The sequence below is a fragment of the Acomys minous genome, assembly GCF_964271855.1.
Source record: "Acomys minous genome assembly, chromosome: 17".
Classification (NCBI taxonomy): domain Eukaryota; kingdom Metazoa; phylum Chordata; class Mammalia; order Rodentia; family Muridae; genus Acomys; species Acomys minous.
The window spans coordinates 60,440,480-60,451,732 of NC_140500.1; positions in this window are offsets into that span (position 1 = coordinate 60,440,480).

Sequence of the window (11,253 nt, forward strand, 5' to 3'; positions counted from 1 at the left end):
TCCCCCGCTGCCACCTAGTTGCAGGGATTACAGGCTTAAGCAACTATGCTGGGCTCCTTTTATCAACTTTAAAAAACACTCTTTGTAAATTTGTATTTATTAGTGTGTGTGAGTGTATGTAAGGGCAACGTGTAGGAGTTGGTTCTCTTTTTCTACCATGCTGAATGGGGGGAGGTCCAACCCAGGTTTCTGTAGATTTGTATGTGATTTAGATTATGTGCCTTGATACAGATTTTTTTCTTTCCTTCCTTCTTTCTTTTTTTTTTTTCCTGGTTTTTTAAGATGGATTCTCTATGTAGTCCTGCTGTCCTGGAACTTGCTGTGTAGACCAGTGTGGTCCTCAAACTCATAGAAATGTGCCTGCCTCTCTGCCTTTTACTTGAGAGATATATATGGTTTTTCGAGACAAGGTTTCTCTTGTAGTCCTGGCTGTCCTGGACTCCAGGCTGTCCTTGAACTCACAGAGATCCATCTGCCTCTGCCTCCCAAGTGCTGGAATTAAAGGCGTGCGCCACCACACCCAGCTTATAATTATATTTTTAAAATAACATATTATTAAAGTTTGAATCTGTATCCTTGTGTTTATAACTATATCAAGGCAGGCCAGTCATGGTGGTGCATACCTTTAATTCCAGCACTGGGAGGCAGAGGCAGGCAGAGCTTTGTGAGTTCAAGGCCAGCCTGGTCTACATAGCAAGTTCTAGGACAGCCATGACTACATAGAGAGGCACAGTCAAAAAAAACCAGATGCATATATTAAAGTATAATGTGAGGGCTAGAGAGACAGCTTAATGATTAAGAGCGCTTGCCTGTCCTGTACAGTACTTGAGTTCAGTTCCCAGCATCTGCATCTGACTGTAACTCCAGTTCCAGAGGCTCTGACGCTCTCTTCTGGACTCCACAAGCACCAAGCATGCATGGGTACCACATTCATGTAATCTGGCAAAACACTTACAAAATTAAAATAAATCCTCTTGTAAAAAGAAGGGGGCGGGGAAAGCCCAAAAGATGTTCTACCATACCACAAGGACATTTGTCAACAATGTTCATAGCAGCATTATTCATAATAGCCAGTAACTGGAAACAACCTAGATGTCCTTCAACTGAAGAATAGATAAAGAAACTGTGATACATTTCCACAATGGAATACTACCCAGCTATCAAAAACAAGAACATCATGAAATTCTCAGGCAAGTAGATGGACCTAAAAAATATCACCCTGAGTGAGGTGACCCACACCCAGAAAGACATGCATAAGTATGTACTCACTTATAAGTGGATATTAGTCATATGGCACAGGATAGCCATCCTACAATCCACAGACCCAAAGCAGCTAAGGAAGAAAGAGGACCAGGGGAGGATGCTGAAACTTACTCAGGACGGGGAATAAAATAGACATCTGAAGCAGCTGGAGGGAGGGAACTGGATGAGAGAGGGGGTGGGGGGAGAACAGGGGTGGGGATCAGATGTGAGGAGAGGAGGGAGGGCTGGGAGGGAGAACTGAAATCGGTGGGGGGAGGCATCTGTGGCGTGGGGGAGAGGCTCCCTTGGGAGTATATGGTGTTGACCTTAGACACCCAGCTGCAGAGGATATGGAGCCTGAAGTGGTCACCTTCTGTAGCCAGGTGGGACTTCCAGGAAAGAGAGGGGACACCAACCCACACACAAAATCTTCAACCCAGGCAATCAGTGACTGGCCCAACTTGAGTCGCATGCCGTGAGGGAGCACCCGCCACTGACACTATTAATAACACTCTGCTCTACTTGCAGACAGAAGGCTAGTGTAACAGTCTACCTGAGTGGCCTCACCCAGCGGCTGATGAAAACAAATGCAGAAACCCACAGTCAGCATTAGGCAGAGACCCATAGTCAATCAACTGGGGAATCTTACAGAAGAGGGAAGGAAGGACTGAAAGAGCCAGAGAGGTCAGGGACACCACAAGAAAACCTACAAAATCAACTAAGCTGGACCATAGGGGCTCACAGAGACTGAACCACCAACCAGAGAGCATCCACGGGATGGTTCTAGCCCCCCACCACCACACATGTGTAACAGATGTGCAGCTTGGTCCTCGTGTGGGACCTCTAGCATCAGGAGCAGGGGTTGTCTCTGACTCTGTGCTTGGCCTTTGGGTCCCTTTCCCTTACTGAGCTGCCTTGTCTAGTCTCAGTAGAAGATAGGCCAGTCCTATTGATATGCCAACATGGGTTGATACCCGTGTGAAGTCTCTCCTTCTCCAAGAAGAAAGGAGGGAAGGCATGGGGGAGGGGACAGGAGAGGGCAGGACTGGGAGGAAAGTAAGAAGGATAACTTCCTACCAGGATATAAAGTAAATAAGTTAGTTAATTAATGAAAAAAATACAGAATAAAAGAACTCCAGGCTTTGTTTTGTTTGTTTGTTTGTTTGTTTTTACTTTTTAATGAAATTATTCTTAAAGTTGTAGAATTATTAAGTCTATGGTCAGTGGGAAACCAAGGTACTTAATAGAGAATCTTCTCAGTATGGAGAAAGCCTTAGGAACTAGGGAGGAAACTCTCTGCTCAATATTTAAAGAGGATACCAATATAATCCACTAAGGAGTGAAAGATAAAGTTTCCCAGTGAGGGAGGGGAGGGGAAAAGTTGCTTTCTACAGGGCAATTTGGTCTCTACCAGACAGGGGCCAGACAAAGACTGCCGTGCTTTATTCACTGTAGCTCAGCAGGATGGAGAGAGAGCGTCATTCCGTCGGCTACCAGCAGATGTGGGAAACAGAAGGTAGGCAGCAGAGCAAAGGGCCATCCTGTCCCGCCTCTTCTGAACTGCTCCCCACCCCCACCCCAACCCCAACCCCGTTCACCATCCAGTTCCCCTTTTGAGCTTCCTTAGGCAAAACTTGCAGCCTTGACTTTTCATTCTGTGTAAGCACCCCGCACCCCCCTTTGCAGAACTTCAGCTTGTCCCTGCTGTCACCCACACAGAGCCTCCTTTCCCTCCACCTCGGACACTTCGAGGTATCTGCAGCTCACTTTTGGGGCCCCCTCGCAGGTGAGTGAACAGACATTGAAGGCTTCTAAGCTGTTCCTGCTCCTTGGATCTCCGGTGTAGGAGAAATCTCAGTTTGTCGGGAACAAAACCCCACTCTCAGAATATGGAAGTTTCGATTCTGAAAATGACCTAAAGTCCCTGGTCAGACTTCTGTGTCTGCCATACGCATCTGTAGACAAATGCGCGGCCTCTGTCCTCCTGGAGCTTGCACTGGGTTAGACGAGGTTTGCGCGTGCATTTTGTTTTCCTTGTCTTTTAGGCAGATCTCACGTAACCCACGCTGACCTCCAGCGCACCGTGTAAGGTGTGGGAATAGCAGCTCATGCTTTTAATCTCAGCACTTGGGAGGCAGAGACAAGCAGGTCTTGGTGAGTTTAAGGCCAGCAGTGTTATATAGTGAGATTCCGTTTCAAAAACAAAAAATATAACAGGCTCACCATGTACCTGAGGATGTCCTTGAATTTCTGACCCTCTGGACTCCACCTCCCAAGTGCTAGGAATACAGGCATGCATAGTTTTATACAGCAGAGCCCAGGGCTTCGCGCATTCCAGGCGAGCACTTTACAGACTGAGCTACACCTTTGGGCCTGATAGACTGTATAGTAACCCATCAATCCCACCAGTAAATGGTACAGAATTGCAAATCATGGCACTATGGTGAGGAAAAGGACAAAACTGATGAAGATCATTGAAATACTAACAGGAGAGAGAAAAACAGACCTGATTGCTCACTTTAGCAGCACATACACTAAAATTGGAACGTTAGAGAGATTTAGCTCGGCCCTTGGGTAAGAATGGCATGCAAAATTTCTGACAGTTACTGCCAAGCTTGACAGCTTGAGTTTAATTCCCAGGATCCAAGTGGAAGGAAAGAACGGACTCCCACGCTATCCTCTGACCTCCACATCCATTGTAACACCCAAGCCCCAACCCCAACCCCATATATATATATATATATATATATATATATATATATATATATATATATATATATATATATATTTTTTTTTTAAAGACTGAGCCAGGCATGGTGATACAAACATTTTATCCCAGCACTTGGGAAGCAGAAGTAGGCAGATCTCTGTGAGTTCAAGACCAGTCTGCTCTACAAAGTGAGTTCCAAGAGAGACAGAGCTACATAGTGAGGTCCTATTTTAAAAACAATCAATCAAATAAACAAAACAAAACTCTGGAAAATTTAAGTGTCAATGAAGCTAAGTAACCAGAAGATGAGATTGTCCAGTGTGTGTGGGGGGGGGGGCACTGCTCAGAGCTGAGCCCCATATGCAAAGGCTTTGAAGCAAGCGGGAGTTTTCTATGTTTGCTACTGAAAGAAGAACTGAAAGAATAAAAAAAAAAAAATCCAGCCTGATGAGACTGTGACAAGCCAGGGCAAAAGTGAAGGAAAATGAAACCAGCCACTCAAAAATTCTTTATGAGAAGGTATACAAATATTAGAAGGCTTTTTGAAGCTTAATGTGCTCTCTCTCTCTCTCTCTCTCTCTCTCTCTCTCTCTCTCTCTCTGTCTCTCTGTCTCTGTCTCTCTCTCTCCCTCCTCTCCCCTCCCCTCTCTCTGTGTGTTTGTATTATTCAAACATGTTTTGGTGGATGTATGTACATGTGTTTGTAGGTGCCTATGGATTGAATATATTTCTATCATCTTTCTTCCTTCTTCTCCTCCTCTTCCTCCTCCTTTTCTTCTTCCCCTCTCTTCCTCCCCCTGTTTCTTTCTTTCTTTCTTTCTTTCTTTCTTTCTTTCTTTCTTTCTTTCCAATGTTTCCCTATGCAGCACAGGCTGGCCTGGAACTTGGTATGTAGAGCAGGCTGGCCTTGAACTCAGGAAGATCTGCCCGTCTCTGACTCTGGAATGCTGGGATTAAGATGTGTGCCCCCATGGTCAACTCAAGGCCTAATTTTAAAAAAGATCTATTTTATTTTATTGTTTTAAATTATGTGCATATGTGTATATGGGAGGTATGTTCAGGAGTGCAGGTGCCAGCAGAGGCTAGAGGGTCCTGTCCCCCTAGAGCGGAAGTTTCAGGCAGTTGTGAGCCCACTGTGGGTGCTGGAACCTGAACTCGAGTCCTCTGCAAGAGCAGTACGCGCTCTTAACTGCTGAACCCTGTCCCCAGCCTTCAGTCACCTAAAGTTACAGGATAGGGTCTCATCACACTAGCTTAGCTGGCTCCAGAGCTGCAAGACTCTCCTGCATCCTCTTCCCAGCCCTGGGTTACAGACATGGCTGTTACATGGATGGGGGTCCAGCACTGACTAAGCCACCTCCTCAGCATCCATTTGCTCTTTAAAAAGGAAACCCGATCCAGGTGAGGGAACAGCTGTAATTTCAGTGTAGAAGGGCTAAGGTGGGAAAATTACTACATAGCAAGACCTCATTAAACACACACACACACACACACACACACACACACACACTCCAGCACCACTGCTACCACCACCACCACCAATTTTTACATTAAATAAAGTTATTGGAGATGGATTTGATAGGGACTTAGGTCTGTGAAGAGTTAGGTGGATGAAACAAATTAAGATCTATTTTGGAAAGAAATTCTACAAGTTCTGAGCAGGCTCCAAAGACAAGGAATGTTAGGAGGGCATGGGAAAGGAAAGAGGCTCTAACCCGAGGAGTGTGCCTGGAACCTTTTGCCAGTTGAGGCTCAAGAATTTTTGAACAGCTGGGCGCAGTGGCACATGCCTGTAATCCCAGTATTCAGGAAGGCAGAAGCTGGTGGGTCTCTGTGAGTTCGAAGCTACCCTTGTCTACAAAGTGAGTTCAGGACATCCAAGGCTATTCAGAAAAACAAAACAAACAAACAAACAAACAAAAAACAATAAAAACAACCACCACCACAACAACATGAATTTCAGAACAATAAACATTAGTTTGAGGTCTCCTTCCCACTCCAGAAATAAACCTGCAATTTTTGAAATTTCACCAGAAACCCAGTTGATAACAAACAGCGTGCCCCAATTCCCTTGTACAACCCTAGTGTTCTTGTTAAGGTTACTATTTCTGCGATGAAACACGTGACCAAAGCAACTCAGGGAGGAACGAGTTTATTCAGCTTCCCCTTCCGTATCACTGTTCATCATTGAAGGAAGTCAGGACAGGAACTCAGACATGGCAGGAACATGGGGGCAGGAGCTGATGCAGAAGCTATGGAGGAGTGCCTCCTACTGGCCTGTTCTTCATGGCTTGTTCACCCTGCTTTCTTATAGCACCCAGGACCACCATTCCAAGGATGATACCACCCACAGTGGGTTAATAACTCATTTTAAAACGCCATACAGCAAGACCTTATGGAGGCATTTTCTCAATTGAGGCTCCTACCTTTCATATATAACCCTAGCTTGGGTCAAGTTGACAAAACTAGCCAGCACAGGGGCTGGGGAGGTAGCTCAGTAGGCAAAACACTTGCTGTGCAAGCATAAAGACCTTAGTTTGGGTCCCTGGCACCCCTGTAAATGCCAGGCAGGTGTGATGCTCTGTCTGCAATCCCAGTGCTCAAGAGGCAAAGACCGGAAATACCCAGGGCCAGCTGGCTAACTGGGCTAGCCAAACTGGCAAACTCTGGGTTCAGTCAGAGTCCTTGCCTCAGCAAAGAAGAGGAAGAGGGATCGATGAAGGCATGAACATTATTACTATTGACTTCCGGCCTCCGCACACACATGTTCCCACATCACATACACATTTGCGTTTACAAGCCAAGCAAGAAAAGGGGGAGGGGAGAGGGCAGCAGGGAGAATAAATAAATTGAAGAGTGGCTAAAGAACATTTTTTGTTAAACAGATGACTTTGGCTTTTACATATGCTACTCTGGGAAGCATAGAAGCAAGCCTTTTCATTAAGCATATTAAACCTCCACACTTGGAAGTCAGGTTTGATGGGGGCATGCCTGTAATCCCAACTTACCATCAGACTGAGGCAAGAGAGTCACGAGTTAGAGGTCAGACCTGGGCTACATAGGAAGGAAGGAAAGGAAGAAAGGATGAAGGGAGGGAGGGAAGGAAGGAAAGGAGGGAGGGAGGGAGGGAGGAAGGAAAAACTAGGGGTTGGAGAGATGGCTCAGTCAATAATGAAGTGTCAGCAGTCACACAAGCATGAGGTTCTGAGTTCAAATCCCAAGAGCCATGTAAAAAATCATTTGTACTTGTGCATGTAGTCCTAAAACTACCGGGGCAGAGACAGGAGGATCAGTGGAACCTGATCAGCCTAGTTCCAGATTCAGTGAGGCGCCCTGTCTCAAGAGAATACGGCAGGGTGTGATAGCATAGGGTACCTAATAGCCTGTTCTGGCCTCCATGTGCTCCTATGGGTGTACACACCCAGAAATGTACACCATGCTCATATGCGTGCATACACATAAAGTAAAATAAAATGAGGTAGGGAGTCATTGAGGAACACACCCCATGTTGACCTCTGGCCTACACACATGAGCTCATATATATATATATATATATATACACACATACATACACACACACAAAAAAAGTAAATTTAAAGTATATATATATATTCAGATGTACTGGGATACTTCTAATAATTCATATTTTACGCTGGGGGCGGTGGTGGTGCATGCTTTTAGTCCCAGCACTCAGGAGGCAGAGGCAGATCGATCTCTGAGTTCAAGGCCAGCTTGGTCTACAGAGTGAGTTCCAGGACAGCAAGGGCTATACTGAGAAACCCTGTCTCAAAAAATTTTAAAAATTCGTATTTGGGAAAAGAGAACTTTCAAAATGTGTAAAGAGGTAAGTGATTAATCTTTAAATGCTTCTTTCAAAATTATTTTTCTCAAATATTTTTAGATGCATTTATTTTATGTCTGTGACTGTTTTGCCAGCGTGTGTGTGTGTGTGTGTGTGTGTGTGTGTGTGTGTGTGTACCACATGAGTGCCTGGTGCCCATGAAATTCAGAAGAGGGCGTCAGATCCCCTAGAACTGGAGGTCAGGGATGTTATGAGCCAGTATGTGGATGCTGGCAACCAAAACGCCATACTTGCGTACGTGCATACCATGTATCTTGATCATATCCACCTCGACTCCCGCCCCCAACTCGCCCACGCACAACCCCAACACACCTCCCCCCATATGTTTTCTCCTTCCACTAATAATCCCTGAATCCAATTAGTGTTGCCTATTTGCACACAGGTGTGGTGTCATTGCTGAGGCGTAAGTGTCCCACAGTGGCCTCCCCTCAAGGAGAAGGGACCTGGCTCCTCAGCCTCTCTGAAGCAGGGCACATGCCTTTTCATATTCTCTCTGTCTGTCTGTCTGTCTCTGTGTCTGTCTGTCTGTCTGTCTGTCTGTCTGTCTGTCTGTCTCTCTCTCTCTCTCTCTCTCTCTCTCTCTCTCTCTCTCTCTCTCTCTCTCGTAAGCCCAGATAATCAAAAGATGCCACTGCTAGAGGCTAGCTAGAGGCTGTTATAGAGTCCCAGTGTCTAGTCACATGACCTGCAGGCCACTCGTGGGCCCACACAACTTTTCACCTCCACTGTCTTGTGGGCTTTCAATGCCAGACCCTTTAGTGTTTTCCTCTTATTTGTAGCATATGTGCCTCATCCCAAGCCTCAAGAGCCCAGAAATATTGCTATATTTTCCATCTTTGAAATAATTTCAGGCACACGAGAAGGTGATAGTGTGCACAGAATACTTGCAGAGCCCCAACTGCTACTACCTCACACTTGCTGTTTGTTTTATCCAATCATTTCTTCCCTCATGAATGTACATTGTCATAAAAGTGTGTCCCCTTTCAATTCAATATATTATTTTGCTGGGGTGGTGGCACATGTCTGTAACCCCAGCACATGGGGAGGCAGAGGCAGGCAGATCTCTGTGAGTTCCAGGCCAGCCTGGTCTAACAAATGGAGTCCAGGACAGCCAAGGCTACACAGAGAAACCCTGTCTTGAAAAAACAAAAACAACAACAAAAAATGTTATTTGGTTGTTTTTATTTTTGTTGTTGTTTGTTTTGAGACAGGGTTTTACTCTATAAAGCATGTTGGTGGGACTCAGTGTGTAGCCAAGGCTGGCCCGGAACTGATTGATGGTGAGCCTCCTGCCTTAGTCTCCTGAGTGTTGGGGTTGTAAGTGTGAAGTGCTTTTGTAGGCTTTCTTTCTTTCTTTCTTTTCTTTTTTTTTTTTTTTTTTTCGAGACAGCGTCTCTCTATGTTAGCCTTGGCTGTCCTGGACTCACTTTGTAGACCAGGTTGGCCTCGAATTCCCAGCAATCCGCCTGCCTCTGCCTCCCGAGTGCTGGGATTAAAGGCGTGCGCCACCACGCCCGGCCCTGTAGGCTTTCTTTGTGTTTTAAAAAATTATAGTTTTAAAATTGTGTGTGTCCAGGACCCAGTTCAGAGTCACAGGTTGTATTCCGTGATCATAAACCTCAGTCTGGAACTTTAATTCCTCATTCTTCCATGATCTCGGCACTTTTGAAGACGGTAATTGGCAAACCTCATACCGGGACTTTTTGATATTGCCTTGTAAGTAAATTAAGGTTTTCTATCTTATTCCAAAAGTTCAGAAACACATTTTTTTTTCTTTTGCTGGACTGTGTTTACAGTCCAAGCCTAAGATTTCTCTTCTCCTCGTGGAAATGAGGAATACCTAGCACTTTTTAGGGGACGTGTTAGTTAATTTTCTCACTGCTGTGAGCAGTCACCTGACAAGAAGAAGCCTAGGGAAGCAGCAAAGTAAGGTGGCTTGGGATGTACAGCTCGCTGTGGTGTGCTGCGGTGCGCTGTGATGCCCTGTGGTGCTCTGTGATGCGCTGTGATGCGCTGTGGTGCTCTGTGGTGCGCTGTGATGCCCTGTGGTGCTCTGTGGTGCGCTGTGGTGCTCTGTGATGCTCTGTGATGCCCTGTGGTGCTCTGTGATGCTCTGTGATGCCCTGTGGTGCTCTGTGGTACGCTGTGATGCCCTGTGGTGCTCTGTGGTGCGCTGTGGTGTTCTGTGATGCGCTGTGATGCCCTGTGGTGCTCTGTGGTGCGCTGTGGTGCTCTGAGATGCGCTGTGATGCGCTGTGGTGCTCTGAGGTGCGCTGTGGTGCTCTGAGATGCGCTGTGATGCGCTGTGGTGCTCTGAGATGCGCTGTGGTGCTCTGAGATGCGCTGTGGTGCGCTGTGATGCGCTGTGATGCGCTGTGGTGCTCTGAGATGCGCTGTGATGCGCTGTGGTGCTCTGTGATGCGCTGTGGTGCGCTGCGGTGCGCTGTGATGCGCTGTGGTGCTCTGAGATGCGCTGTGATGCGCTGTGGTGCTCTGAGATGCGCTGTGATGCGCTGTGGTGCTCTGTGGTGCACTGTGGTGCGCTGTGGTGAGCTGTGGTGCGCTGTGGTGAGCTGTGGTGCGCTGCGGTGGGGGAGGCAGAGCCACTCCCAGCTGTGGTAGTAGGAACCCGAGGCTGCTGGCTCACATTTCAGTGGACCTGGAAGCAGAGAGAGGGGGAATACAGGCAGGCAGGCTTTTTCCTTCCCCACATTTAATTGATCCCCAGTCCCCAGCCCCTGGGATGGGTGGACAGCTCCTCCTCCCGTTAAACCTCTCACAGACGCACCAAGAAGTGTGCCTTCCAGGTCACTCTAAATCCATGGAAGAGTAACCACCAGTGATGTCTTGCTTGTTTAGGAAAGTCACGAAAATAAACTTTCAGATTTGGGGCTGGAGAGATGGCTCAGATGTTCTGAGTTCAATTCGCCGCAAGCATACGATGGCTCACAACCATCTATAATGAGATCTGCTGCCCTCTTCTGGCGTGTAGGCCTACATGCAGGCAAAGGACTGTAAATATAATTTTTTTTCCAGATTTGTTTAGACCTATCAAGTAATGCATTTTTGCCAATGCCTCATATCAAGGCCACAAAATGCTTGTCCAATGAATGATAATCCTAACTTTAATCTTTTTTTCTTCTTTTCTGGTTATAAGGCTGGAGAGGAGGCTCAACAATTGGAGCACTCACTGTTCTTCCAGAGAACCGGAGTTCCATTCCCAACACCGACATGTCGACTCACAACAGCCCATAATTCCAGTTTCAGGGGATCCAGTGTCTTTTTCTGGCCCCCATAGGCACCAGGCATTCCTGAAGTGCACAGACACCCAGGCAGGAAAAACACTCATACACATCAATAATGGAGAGCGAGAGGGAGAGCGAGAGAGAGAGAGAGAGAGAGAGAGAGAGAGAGAGAGAGAGAGAGAGAGAGAGAGAGA